Raw genomic sequence first — 14,901 nt, forward strand, 5'->3', positions numbered from 1 at the left:
CTTCTCTTATCCAATTGTAGAGGTGCCTGCAGCAGACATATATCATGTATACAGCTTGACCTCTATTATCTGGCGCTCTGTGGATTGGCAACTCCCGTAGTCTGGCATGTTGTGAATCTGCTACAGTTAGTACAAATTCCTTCCAGACAGCGTGCGACTCAAACCCTGGTCCTGACCACTGGTGTTGTAAAGGTTGAATCTGCCACATTCGGGTCTGGGGTTTGTGTCCCGCGCCGTCTGGAAGGAGTTTGTGCTAACGTCCCAGCTGCTGGCACTGTAAAGGCGTTGCACTAACCACTATGCTACCGTGCCACCCCATGGTATTATTTCCTGTTTTAAGCTTTGTTCTACCTTTGATGTGTTTAGATAGGGGGTTCCCCTAGGGATCTGTTTCTGTTTTACGGCATTTTCTGTGGTCCGACGATGGCCAGGTCTCGACATCGCCAGATTAAAGAAATTCAACCTGTATTACATTTTAAATATATTACTCCGTGACAATAAAAGGAACCTTTGAGACTCAGGGGTTAAACAAGAAAGTCGACAGATGCTGAGGTTGAGAGCGATACACAAATGTGCTGGTGGAACACAGCAGTTCACGCAGCATCCATAGGAAGTAAAGGATAACCAATGTTTCAGTGAAACACGAAGCTGGAAATGCTGTGACTATAGTTTCTTAATGCTGAAAGAACTCGCCTGGTCTTTTCAGCATCCATCGGAGACAAAGATACATTCCCAACGTTTCTGGCCTGAGCCCTTCAAGGAATAGGCAGAAGGAGGCAGAAGCAGGAAAACTCAGAATTCAGACAATGCCAGCTAGGGGAGGAATCCAGACCAACAAAAGGTGTCTTTAATTTGGATTTCCAGCTTCTGCTAACCTGCTCTCCTCTCTTCCCCCTTCCCCTTCCAGCTCTCCTCCCTCCTTCCTCTCTATTCACCCAGCCATCCCTCATCCCATTGCTCCCTCCTTTCTCCACCAGTTTCCTCCTGCCTTTGCGACCACAGTCCTCTCCCATTCTTTGTTTGGATGCTTGCCGACATTTTTCCATACCTTGTTGAAGGGCTGAAGCTCGAAATGTTGGTTCTGTATTTTTACCTTTGCTCTATAAAGAACACTTTCACCTGCTGAGTTTCGCCAGTTTTATGTTTATACTTTTATCACAAAAAGTGTTAGTTGGATACTGTGGTAAACCACTGTAATGTATAATTATCTGGTCAAGCATGCCTTTTGGCCTGTTGTACCTGTGGCCCCTCCCCACAGGCTCCTGTATAAAGGTGACTGTTCCACAGTCCCCTGCAACTCAGTGCAGGACAGCCGAACAGTAGTGATATGCCATGTTCTCAAGTGAATTAAAGCCTATTGGTTTCTCCACAATAGTCTTCTGAGCGATTGATGGTGCATCTATTTAATTCACTTGTTTTCAACAATGGAGCAGATCCACAAACCAGAAAAGCTGGAGATCGACCCTCAATCGCCTAAGGCATCTGCCAGCTTCAAACTCTAGCTTTGCTGTTTTGAGCCGTTCCTTCAGGCCAGTGTGTGATCAGAAACCGACAAACTGCAAGTACTGTACTCCTGGGTCGGCATCCTGGTGTACTCCACGATCAGGGATGCTACAACATACCAGGAGTCCATGGACATCCTCAAAGGGGAATACCTGCGTAAAATCAACGTTTCTATGCTGGACACCTTCTAGAGACTCACAAAACAACAACCCGGTGAGTCAAACACTGAATATCTCCAGGCCCTGCAAGCACTCGCCAGGGCCTGTGAATGCAAAGCCGTGTCCACTACAGAGTATACAGAGGACCTGATCCAGGATGCCTATATCGCGGGGATCAAGTCGAACTACATCAGACAGATTTTTGGAGCAAGAGAGTCTGCAGAGAGCAGTAGAGCTGGCAGGTATGCTGGAGGCAGCTCTCTGGAACACGGGAGGCCTACTCGACCGACACCATGGCCACCTCGTGGTCACCCTGGCCGCAGCCATCCTGGGACACACCGCCACTCCCCCTGTTCCACCAACAACCAGACGACAGCAGCAGTGCTCCGCGAAACCCTCCCGACACTTAACCGGCTCTGGTAACGACCCAACCACAGCTGTGGTGTTCCAGGAACTACCAAAGTGCTACTTCTGCGGCCTGGGCAAGCATCAGGGGAAACACTACCCAATGAAGGATTCAATCTGCTCCAGCTGTGGAAAGAAGGGCCACTGCGCCAAAGTATGCGTCCAAACCCCTTCCTAGCAGCACCATGTATGATCCATGGGGGACACCATCTTCGGGACCCAGCTGCGTCACGTGTTGGCAGTAGAGGCCACCATCTTCTGGATCCAGCAATACTGCATGCGGACCCTGGGGGCTGCTATCTTGGATGCCGCCACCTTCTACTTTAGCGAGGTCCTACAACCTGACTCTAGCCTCCATCACCCTCTAACTGGACAGTCCGTACCAATTTGCCAGGTCTATGATGGTTATCAAGGTAAACGGCCACGTGATGAGTTGCTTGTTCGATAGTGGGTGCACGGAGAGTTTTATACATCCGGACACAGTGCGGCGTCTCTCCCTCACAGTACTGCTGGTGAACCAAAAGGTCTCCTTGGCATCCAAGTTGTATACAACAGAAGTTCTGTATTGTGACTTTAATATATATGACAACTTTAGACTGATGGTCATGTCACAGCTCTGCGCTGCTGTACTGTTGGGGCTTGATTTTCATCGTCACCATAAAAGTGTGATGATGGCGTTTGATGAGCCCCATCCACACCTCACTGTTCGTAACCAGCAATTCGATAGCCAACCCCACCCCCCCCCCCACCATACACCTCTACCAACCAAAACCACTCACCTTGCATGACTTGTGGGCTCTCCACACTTAAAGTCCCCCCTCTATCGCTATTTGCCACCTCACCCCCAACTGCAAACCTGTCACCACTAAAAGCAGATGGTATAGAGCAGGGGACAGGGCCTCATCTGGAGAGAGGTACAGCACTTACTTAAGGAAGGGGTTATTGAAGCCAGCAATAGCCCTTGGAGAGTGCAAGTAGTGGTAGTGCAGAATGGAGAAAAGAATAGAATGGTCATCAACTACAGTCAGACCACTGGAAGCATACCTCCTTCCTTGAATTGCCAACATGGTCAACCAAATTGCCCAGTATCGGGTCTTCTCAACCATCAACCTAAAGTCAGCAGACACCAGCTACCCATCCGCCCAGAGAACTCCCAGTATATGGTGTTCAAGGTGGATGGCCACCTCTACCACTTCCTGTGAGTCCCCTTTGGTGTCACGAACAGCGTCTCAGTCTTCCAGCGGGAGATGGACGATATGGTGGATCAGTACAAGTTGTGGGCCACTCTCCCGTATCTCGATAACATCACCTTCTGCGGCCACGACCTGCAGGACCATGATGCCAACCTCCAGAGATTTCTCAAGACAGCCAAACTCCTTAATCTGACGTACAACAAAGCCAAGTGAATGTTCCGCATAACTTGCCTGCCATCCTTGGCTGTGTCATGGAGAATGGTGTCATTGGCCCAGACCCAGACCACATGCAATCACTCTTAGAGCTTCCCCTCCCACATAGCCTCAAGGTCCTGAAGAGGTGTCTTGGGGTTTTCTCTTATTAAGCTTAGTGAGTCCCCAATTATGCAGACAAGGCCCGCCCTATTATCAAATTCATGTACTTCCCTCTGGTGGAAGAGGCTTGTGCAGCCTTCAACCGCATCAAATCTGACGTCGCCAAGGCCACGATGCATGCTGTGGGTGAATCCACCCCTTTTCAGGTGGAAAGTGATGCATCAGACTTCACCCTGATAGCCACCCTTAATCAGGCTGGCAGGCCCATCGCATTTTTATCAAGCACCCTGCAGGGCCCCGAGATTTGGCACTCCTCTGTCGAAAAAGAGGCCCAAGCCATTGCCGAAGCAGTGCGGCACTGACACCATTACCTGTCTGGTAAGAGATTCACTTTGTCATGTTCATGTTCAACAATCAGCAGTGGGGAAAAATCAAAAATAATGAGATAGTGCGGTGGAGAATAGAATTATCCACCTATAACTATGACATCCTGTTCCGGCCGGGAAACTTAATGAGCCACCAGACACCCTATCCTGTGGGATATTTCAGCACCCAGATCGACCGACTGCAAAACCTCCATAATGATCTCTGTCACCCCAGAGTCACCAGGTTTTTTCACTTTGTTAAAGCACGCAACCTGTCTTACTCCATTGACAAGATCAGGACCATGACAAAAAAACTGCCAGGTCTGTGATGAGTACAACCCACATCAGCTCGACAGGGCACAACTTATTAAAGCCACTTGCCCCTTTGAACGACTCAGTGTCGACTTTAAAAGACCCCTTAAAATCATCGATGAATATTCCCATTTGCCATCCTCTGCTCAGTCATGACGGCTACCACAGTCGTCAAGGCCCTGCGCAGCCTCTTCACTCTATTTGACTTCCCCCAGTTATATCCACAGCGACTGGGGGCCTTCCTTTATGAGTGATGGCCTGCACCAGTACTTGTTGGCCAGAGGCATTGCCACAAGCAGATCCACTAGTTATAACCCCCAGGGTAACGGGCAAGTGGAGAGGGAGAATGCTATGGTCTGGAAGGCAGTCCTCTTGGCTTTGCAGTCAAAGGTCCTCCCAGTCTCCTGCTGGCAGGAGGCCCTCCACTCTATCATTTCCCTGCTGGGCACTGCCACTAACGCAACACCACACAAATATATGTTTTCCTTCCCCAGGAAATCTGTGACAGGGATCACACTACCAGCGTGGCTGATGCCCCCAGGGTCCGTCCTGCTCCGGAGACATGTGAGGAACTATAAGCCTGACCCATTGATCGAAAGGGTCCACCTCCTCCATGTCAACCCCCTGATATGCCTACGTGGCATATCTGGACAGGCACAAAGAAACCGTTTCCATCAGGGACTAGGCTCCCTCAGGGGCCCTGGAGACCACCGCTAATCACCCCACCCGCTCCTCATCGTTCACGATACGCCTGATCTCTAGTATCCTGCCGCCGCCCCAAGGGAGGGTACACCAGGCACGGCACCCACCCACCAGCACAATACTGATGGATACAAACAGACGCCCGACACCATCCAGGACTCCACTGCTGCATCGCAGCCGGTTCGACAATGATCCCAGGAAACGACCAGACCACTTGATAGGCTGAACTTAAGGCTTTCAAATTGTAAACTTGTAACTTTGTAAATGTCACTTCACCCCGCGGGACTCTTTTTTAAAAAACAAGGGGTGAATGTGGTAAGCCACTGTAATGTATAAATATCTGGTCAAGCATGCCTATTGGCTGGTTGTATCTGTGGCCCCTCTCCACTGGCTCCTGTATAAAAGTGACTGTTTCACAGCCCCCTGCAACTCAGTGTAGGACAACTGAACTGTTGGGATATGCCATGTTGTCAAGTGAATTAAACCCTATTGGTTTCTCCATAAAAGTCTCCTGAGTGATTGAAGGTTCATCAGATACAATAAAGGGAGAGGTGAGAATTTATCTTGTCTACACGAAAGCAGACGGAGAAGGGGAGAGGCAGAGCTGGGGGAAGGCGATGGAGGAAGAATTAGGGGAAGGCGATGGAGGAAGAACTGGGGGGGTGGGGGGAGAGGTTTAATGAAAGCCAGAGGAGTTGATATCAATGCCATTTAGTAGGAGAGGGCCCAGTCAGAAGATGAGGTGTTGGTCTTCCAGTTTGCGGGTGGTCTCAGTCTGGCAGTGCACGAGACCATGGACAGACATGTCGGCAAGGGAATGGGACTGGGGGATTGAAATGGATAGCCACACTTGTCTGAATGCCGAGATCTTGTGCGATTTCCTGCTTTTGTCTCATTCTTCTTATTCCTTGAATTCAGGCCTGAAACGTCAGCAATATCGCTTTGTCTTTTACGGACGCTGAGTTCGTCCAGTATTTTGGTGTGTTTCAGACCTGGGGCCCTCATCAGGTATAGGGAAAAATCTGAATAATAGGGAGAGGAGAGGTAGTTGAAGCGTAGGATAACAGATCATACAGGTGGAAGGTCAGAAGAGAAAAAAAGCTGAAGTGGTGGGGCCGAGGGTAGTGAACATGGATTTAGACTGAATGCCCCAGGTGTAGGGAGGGGTATGGAGGACTATGGTCTGGGTGCAGGGCCTGCTTCTGTGTTGTTGCATTCTATGGTTCGAAGGCCATGGGCAAAGTGATGGAAAAAATATACAAAATGAATACGATGGTGCTGAACTGGATAAGGTGGGTCATGGGGGCTTGTTTCCACACAAGGCTGTGATCCCAAATTCCCTGAAAATGTCCCTCTTGTCATCCAATTTTCCTTGGCAGGAAATGCAGATGATGGTAGTTCAATCAACATTGGAGAAAGACCCTAGTACAGAAACAAGCCTTAGGCCTACCTTGTCGGCACTGAACTCAATGTCAAATTAAACTAAATCTCTTCGTCCTGCTCATTATCTGCATTTCTCCACTCCCCGAAAAATCTGTGTGCCTGTCTAAAAGTCTCTTAAATTGGATCTGCTTCCACCAGGACCCCTGGCAACTGCACATTTCCTTTGTAAAAATAAACTTGCCTTGGAAATGTTTACACTTTTCCCCCTCTCACCATCAATGCATGGCCTCAAGTACTTGGCTTTTTAAAAAAATGTTTACATTTAAATATAGATATACAGCACGGGCAAAGTCGACTCGAGCCCGCACCACCCAATTTACATACATCCCCCGGTACATTTCAAACAGTGGGAGCCCCAGGGTGGGGGGGGTGTGGGGGGGGGGGTGGGGACTCACACAAACATCAGACATGGGGAGAATGTACAGACCAACCCTGGTCCCGATCGCTGGCGCTGTAAAGGCGTGGTGCTAACTGCCATGCCAACTGTGCTGCCCTCTGGGAAAAGATTCTGATTTTCCACCCCATGCCTCTCATGTCTTCTATGAGGTCTCCTCTCAGCTTGTATCATCCCAGAGTAAACAACCAAAGATGGTCCAACCTCTCCTAGCCTCTAATCCACCCAGTATCTCATCTGTACACCTTCTAAAACCTCCATATCATGTAATGGGGCAACCAGAATTCCACACAGCATTTCAAGCGCAGCCTACTGTATATGTCATTGTATAGGACGACTCTGTACAGGTTGTCCCAGGAATTTCCAACTAAAATGTACCCTTTGAATAAGAAGACCCTCCCCCCCCCCCCAATCTGGTACTTGCCGCTGACCAGTGGATGCTGTTAAAAGCAAATTAACAATATTTTAAGAACAAACTCTCCTTTAAAGGTTTACATTTTATTTGGATATTTTAAAATAAACCACTGCCGGCTCCTGTAACAGGCCGTTTAAAGCCTGTACAGAGCTGACAGCAGCCAGAACCGGGTGGACGGTCCCTGCGGGGGAGCGTTGAGACTTTGCCGACAACTAACAGGGCAGCATGTGGGAGATTGCATTGGAGCTGGCGGAAAGATGGCGGCCATGTCACGCCAACGCCCAGCAAGGTGAGAATGTTAGACCCATTGTATAGGACTTTAAGGTGAAAATTTTGTTTCGGGGACCATCCTATACGTAAATGTGTTCTGGTCTTCTTTCAGAGATGCAACACAATCTGAACATTTCCTGTGTTTTCTGCATCTGTAATTCTCTACTTTCTCCTTTTGTTGAATAATTTGGTGTTGCAGATTTATTGTCATACAACCCTGAGATATTTTTCCCTGCAGGGGAGACAGAATGACCAGAATGCCACAAAAAAAAAACGGACTCAACGTACACATGTAAGAAAATGTAAACAAACTGACTGTAGAGCTCTTCTGACCTATAAGGCCGTGCTCCCAAATAAACCAGTTAATCCCCGGTACGTTTCGAATGGTGGGAGGAAACTGGAGCCCCCGGGGAAAATTCACACAGACACGGGGAGAATGCACAAACCCCTCATAGATAGCGCCGGATTTGAACGCGGATTGCTGGTGCTGTAATAGACATCCATGGCTTCTGTTGTCTTGTTCCAATTTTCCTAACGTGCCTTTTTTTTGCATTCACCTTGCATCACCATCCCAACAGTCTTTGTAAAAAAATGTTTCCGTAATGGGCCACTCTTGTCCCTTTATGATTTTAAAATGTTTAAATTTAGACATACAGCATTTTGGCCCACGAGCTCATGCCACCCAATTTACACCCAAATAACCTACCTCCCCCACCACACTGGTATGTTTCAAATGGTGGGAGGAAACCAGAAGCCCCGGGGTAAACCCACACAAACATGGGGAGAACGTACAAACTCCTAACGGACAGGTGAGATTTAAGCCCCACTCCCGATCGCTGGGGCTGTAAAGGCACTCCGCCAACCACTTTGCCAACCGTCCTGCCCCTTTGAATAACTTTATCGTTCCCTCTTTATCCTTCATCAAGCATGAAAGATTGCCTGTTTTTCCAGGCAATCTGCATAACTGTCAAAGTGTTCTGCATTCTTTTCACCTTGTAGGCAGTGAGGTACAGGAAAAGGACCTTTGGGCAGATGATATCTGTGTCGAACACCATGCCAGACTCACCTAGATCCCTGTTAAAGAAGAAGGTCTGCAGATGGCAGGGTCGAGGGCAATCCACAAACACGCTGGTGGAACTCAGCAGATCACGCAGCATCCAATGGGAACCAAGGCTTTGGGCCTGGGCCCTTCATCGGGTATTAGCAAACACAGACAGGCACCTGAATAAAAAGGTGGGTGAGGGGGGTAAGGGGCACAGGTAGGAAGGCAGAAGAGAAAAAATGCTGAGAAGTGACAGGGGGAGGAGGTGGGAAGTTGGAGGTAAGGAGACAGAAGGATAGGGAGAGAGACTCGGGGATGGGTTTAATGGAAATTGGAGGTCTGGTTGGAGATTGCCCAGAGGGAAGGAATACAGTCAGGCATCGCTTAACATCCACGATATGTTCTGTGAAGTAGGATGTTATACGATTTTGACATTGTGTGAAAACTATATTATACAGTATATAGTAAAGCTATATGGGATGCTGTAGTGTACCTGTATTGACTAAATAGCCAAGATACTGTACACACACAGTACTGTATTTCAGCTCATATATCTGGCAAGGGTTAAGTAGGTTAATACTGTACAATACTGTAAACTTTTTTATTTGTAAATAAGGAAAGTTCATGTTAAAATAACTATAGAAAGAACAGTACATACATACATAAGCCAGTAACAGGCATTTATTATGACTATCAAGACATATGTATTATAGGTTATGTATGTACTATACCATTATACGCCAGGCAACACAATCACTTTGTATACAAGAGACGTGTTGCGCGCAGTAAGCTGTTGCATTCACTACGTCCCCTTCTCCTATCGGGATTTCTGAACTCTATTATAACCTTATTGGACCACGGACGCGTATGCAGTCGGACATCGCCCGAATGGATACTGAGTGGCGCATGATTGCATACAGCGTTCTTCCATGGACAGACATGTCAGTGTGGGGCTGGGGTGCGGAGTCTAAATGTTTAGCCACTGGGAAGTCCTCGCAGTTGCAGCGGGCAGAGCAAAGGTGCTGAACGAAATGGTCTCCCAGCCTGCATCCAGTCTCACCGAGACCCACTACTTCTGATGGACGCTGAGTTTCTCCAGCACCTTTATGTATTAAACAAGATCCTTTCTGGCCGCATGCGGTCTATATCCTTCCCCAGGGTTGCCAGATTTCTTTAAAAATTAAATTTTAAAAAGTTTTTAAAAGCACCAACAGACCCAAAAGGAGCCTAAAAATCTTCTAAAACCATCAAAAAACTGCCGATCGACACTTTCTGCCACCAACCCATTCAAGAAAGCGCCAAATTTATGGCAACCCTGTCCTTCCCTTCCATGCATATCCGTGTCTACTTTCAAGCCTTTTAAATGTTTTCAAGCCTGCAGATTTGGTCATGCAGAACCTGGCTGTTTGTTTGAGCAGAAACAAAAGCAAAATACTGTTATGTTGGATCTCTATCAAAGTGCTGGAAATGTTCAGCTGGTCGGGCAAGTTTGGTGGCAAGAGAAGTCAAGTTAACACTTTCGGGTTGACAGGTTAAATTGGTGGGGGAATTGACATTACTACATGGAGATGGAAAAGAGGAATCCTGGCCAATTTCTACAGAGGTGTGGTGGAAAGTGTGCTGACCGGCTGCATCACGGTCTGGTACGGGGGCACCCAAGTGTAAAGCCCTCCAAAAGGTAGTGGACACAGCCCCAGTACATCACAGGCAAAACCCTGTGATCTACAGGGAACACTGCTGTCGAAGAGCAGCACCAATCATCCAGGATCCACACCACTCTGCACTTGCTATGTTCTCGCTGCTGCCATCAGGAAAGAGGTCTAGGGGCCAGAAAACTCGCACCATCAGGTTCAGGAACAGTTGGTACCCTTTCACCATCCGACTCTTCAACGACAAACTCAATCAGGAGCCTCTTAAACTGCAGCACCTGGGTCGCCCTCCTGAGACCCGGGTGCGATGACTGGGGCAAAGATGCTGGAAGCACCTTTCAAATTGCAGGCGGTTCTACCCATTAAATCGCCATCCTGGTGATTTGAGGGGGATCCCGCCCCCGCGATAATACTTCACATACTCACTGGATGTTCGGATGCTACCTGCCCAGTGACGCACTCATGCAAGCGCTGACGTCACCGGAATGAAGTGGGTCGGCCATTTTCATTTTCAATTCGTCTGTGGACGTAGCCTCGGTTAAGTTTAACTGGGTTCCCTGACTACCTCTAAGGTAAGATTCCGATGGGGTTGACCGGGTCAGACCCTTTCTAACTACCACATAACTGGGATGCTAACTGGGCAAATTGCCTGCTTAACCCCATTTTACACGGCAGTTTGAAAGGACTCTTATTTTTGCACTTTGTTTATTTTTCTCCTGTCTATATTGCACAGTTGTTTACATGTGCAGATTGTGCACAGTTTTTGTTTGCACGACCAATAAGTGGTCATTCTGCCTGGCCCGCACGAAAAAGGATCTCAGGGTTGTATGTGATGTCATGTATGTTCTCTGACAATAAACCTGAATCGAGGACAGCAAGTCAATGCAGAGGATCATCCAAACAGTCGAGAAGATCACTGGGATTTCCCTTCCTCTACTGATGACATTCACCGGCAGCGTTACTGAAATAGGGCTCAAAGAATTATAGAAGAGCCTTTCCATCCAGCACACAGTACCTTTGACCCGCGTCCATCAGGAAGGAGATACAGGAATGTCAAAATCCGGACTGTCAGGCTGGGAAGTAGCTATGATTTTGATGAATATCACAGTTTCCCCCAGTTCTTCCTCCCTTACCCCTGTCTCCTTTCACAAACACATAATCAATCGTCACCTCTACCCTTATTATATCCAACTAACACCTTTCGTTGGTCTGGACTCTTTCCACAGACAGCACTGTCTGTATTCTGAGATTTCCTGTTTTTTGCTCAGGCCCAAAACGTCAGCAATATATTTCATGCCAGGCCTCTGCCTGGAGTTCACAGCGGGAAAACGTAAAACTTACCTTTCCTGGAGCAGCCCTAAAAGGCTACTCCAACGTCGCATTCATGTTGAGCGGCTCCTCGTCGCGCCCTCCGGCGCCAATGGAGGCGGGGCGACTGGTGCCGCAGCGCCACCCGTCATAAATATGCGGTAAAGCAATGGCCGTCGTCCCTACCCATAATCCCCCATGCAGCTGGAATTGCTCTGTGCTTCCCAGAACAGTTCCAACTGCGTGGGGGATTATGGGTATGGAAGTCGGCCATTGCTCTGCCGTGTTTTGAGCCGCAGAGAGTGGCCCGAGACTGTCACAGCCTGCATCGGCTGCCCCCTGACGGCTCCCGTCAGCTTATGCTGCCCTGACGGCTCCCGCAGGTCCCTGCTGCTTGACGGCTCCCGCCTGATGCCCCTGCCTTGAAGGGGTCGTGGAGGGAGAGGGGTGAGTGGGGAGATGGCGTCACCGGCCCGTCCCTAACCACATTCATGTGGGGAGGTTGAGCGTGATTATCCTTCCCCGAGAAGGGTTGCAATCGGCGCCTCAAAGCCGGCCACTCCTTGTTCAGAAAGGTACGTCTCAAGGCATAAGGGCGGAGAACCTTATTCACAGACGGGAATTTTCCTTGCTTGCCTTCTGTCTCCTATGGACGCAGAAAGACCAGCTGAGTTCCTCGAGCTGTGTTTTTCCAGCGTCTGCAGACTTCACTCTGTTGATATGAATGGCACCCTGTATGCTTGATCAGTTATGGCCAAAATTAACATGTACCGAAGCAAAGGACTGCAATTCGCCTACCATCACAAACGTTCCACACCAGGTGCAATATCACTGGCTTTCCCCTCAGCTCTGGATCACCTAGATAACTGTAACTCATACTTCATCGACTACAGCTCGGCCATTATTCCCTCAGTGCTGGTCAACAAGTTCCAAACCTTGGGCTTCTGCACCCACCTCAGCAACTGGATCCTTGACTTCCTCATCGGAAGACCACAGTCAGTACGAATTGGAAACAATGTCTCCTCTTCCTCACTGATTATCAACACAGGCGCACCCCAAGGATGCGTGCTCAGCTCACTGCTCTATGACTGTGTGGCCAGACACAATTCCAAAGCTGTCTGGAAATTTTCCAATGACATCACAGAGGTCGGCAAAAGATTCAAGATTTAATTTATTGTCATGTGCTAAAGACCGTGCAATATTAAGTGAAATTTGTTTTCGTGTGCCGTAAAGCAAACAGATTTGCCGTCGGCAGAACTTGCCTGAAGTGCAAAAGAAAGGCCCCTCAGAGTGTCCATGGATTTGTCTCCCGAGCTCCCGTGGCCACACAGAGTCCAGTCCAATCCATCGGCAGCCCGAGTTCCAGATCTGAATCTCTGACACGATCAAGGATCCTTCAGTGCCCTCGCATCCCGGTTCCAATACCTGGTACCCCTCCAGCCAGTCTCCAGCAGTCCGCAACCCAGTGTGAACCCCTCGTCTGCAGTCACCAGCAGCCTGGAGCCTGCACGGATTCCTCACCTCGAGTCTCCAACAGCCTATATGTTTATTCAACCACCGAGCCCCTCACTGATCCACCACCCTATGGGTCATCTCAACTTCTCCTGAAATGGGAAGTAGTCACCCCCTTTTGTGGTGGCCTGCACTAGTTCTCTGCTTTCCTGAGTCTGTAACGCCCTGTGGCTGCTGCTAATCTTGGGCACAGACCTCATGGTCGCGGGAATTATAAATAAAACCACCGTCGGCTCCATATACAGGCTGTTTGAAGTCTTTACGGAGCTGACAGCAGTCGGACTAGTTGGTTGGACCCTACGGAAACACTGTGACTCCGCTCCCTGCTGGTCTGGCAGTGCCACCATATTCACCTAGCCAGCGATATAGAAGCAAACAGGAGGGAAGACAGATCAGCTCGTTGACAGGTGTCACAACAACAACCTTTGACTCAATATTAGCAAAACCAAGGAGATGATTGTGAACTTCAGGAGGAGGGGTCAGGAATGGAGAGGGTCAAGAACTTAAATTTTCTGAGGTCATTATCTTCCGAGGATGTGTCCTGGAGCCTCCATGTCAATGCAATCATGAAGAAGGCTCGTGATATACTTTGTGAGGAGGTTTGGTACATCACCGAAGACAGTCGGAAACTTCCAGGTGAACCGTGGAGAGCATTATGACTGGTTGCATCACTGCCTGGTACGGAGACGCCATCGCTCAGGACAAGAATAAACTCCAGAGGGTTGTTAACTGGGCCTGCGACATCACAGGCACCAGACTTCACTCCATCGAGGATATCGACACGAGGCGGTGTCTTAAAAAAGCAGCTTCTGTCCTCAAAGACCCCCACACCCCCAGGCCATGCCCTCTTCACTCTGCTACAATCGGGGAAAAGGGACTCAGCGGCACATGGACAGCTTCTACCCCGCTGCCATCAGATTTCTTTTCCTTGCAAGATTTATTTTGAAATGAGCGGTTCATGGAAATTTTGTGACGTGTTCATGACAATAAATTCTGATTCTAACCGAGTAAATCATCTCAAGGTATTTATTTGAAATGACATCTTTCTGTATGTATGTGGAAATGGCTGTACCTGCTAGAGCCACTGCAAATGTTGGAGACCTGGTGAGGGCGAGGATTGGAGACAAAGTGCACCTCCGCAGTGTCCTACCGCCCGGTCCTAATGCCAGCACTCTGTAAACTGTTTCATTAAAGGAGCCGACGGGGTTTTTACTTAAACCCTGCAACCGTGGGGTATGTGCCCAAGATGGCAGAGGTGCTGGCAGTGACCTCGATGGGTTGCAGACTCCGAGGGAGCAGCGGACTGGCGCTGGGCACCTGAAACAGGGCGAAAGAGAAAAAGCACTGGAGACGACTCTATAGGCAGCGGACCAGCATGGGGCTCAGCGGCTGACAGTCAAAGGACCCACACAGGCTGCGGGCTGCTGAAGACTCGTGGTCGAAGAACCCACACGGGCTGCGGGAGACTGGCGGTCGAAGGACCCACACAGGATGCTGGAGACTGGCTCGTGAGAACCAAGTACCGGAAGAGGGATTCGAGCAAGTGTTGAGGGCAAGAAGAGCTCCTGAAGGACCTCGGGCGCTGAAGGCTTCCTGATCGTAGCGGAGGTTTGGATCTGGAGCTCGAGTGGCCAAACAGGGGTCTGTGGAGCTGCAGGGGGCGAGTCCACGGAGACTCAGTCCCTGAAGGGACTCTCTCTTTAACTTACTGTAAGGGGTGGCGGGCAACATTAATGGCGACTCTTTATGTGCCTTACAGATAAAGAGGAAATTTCATGTAATATTACATTTTCCGTTTTATTATGCCAATTAAAGAATCTTGATCTCGATCATGTGCTGTGCATTATGTGTGTTCGTGTTCACCGTGATGAAGAGAAATTGTTTTGTCTGGTTGAATATGTACAGTCTGTTGTGT

General features: G+C 49.0%; 1 protein-coding gene across 8 annotated transcripts in view; it reads left to right on the forward strand.

Annotated features, from left to right (window-relative positions):
- Positions 1-14,901, forward strand: part of LOC138764594 (zinc finger protein 239-like) — an 83,793-nt gene that overhangs the window by 15,848 nt on the left and 53,044 nt on the right. For 3 of the 8 annotated variants that reach the window (XR_011358212.1, XR_011358214.1, XR_011358218.1), the window contains exons 2-3: positions 7,714-7,767; positions 8,475-8,708. The exons of 1 other annotated variant lie outside the window; for it this stretch is intronic. The gene's annotated coding sequence lies outside the window, so the exon portion shown is untranslated. Of the gene's footprint in view, positions 1-4,745; positions 5,460-7,674; positions 7,768-8,474; positions 8,709-10,687; positions 10,739-14,901 lie in introns of those variants that run through there. 4 more of the 8 variants (XR_011358215.1, XR_011358216.1, XR_011358211.1 and 1 more) reach the window with 4 other exon arrangements.

The sequence above is a fragment of the Narcine bancroftii genome, chromosome 5 (assembly GCF_036971445.1).
Source record: "Narcine bancroftii isolate sNarBan1 chromosome 5, sNarBan1.hap1, whole genome shotgun sequence".
In the NCBI taxonomy this organism is placed as follows: domain Eukaryota; kingdom Metazoa; phylum Chordata; class Chondrichthyes; order Torpediniformes; family Narcinidae; genus Narcine; species Narcine bancroftii.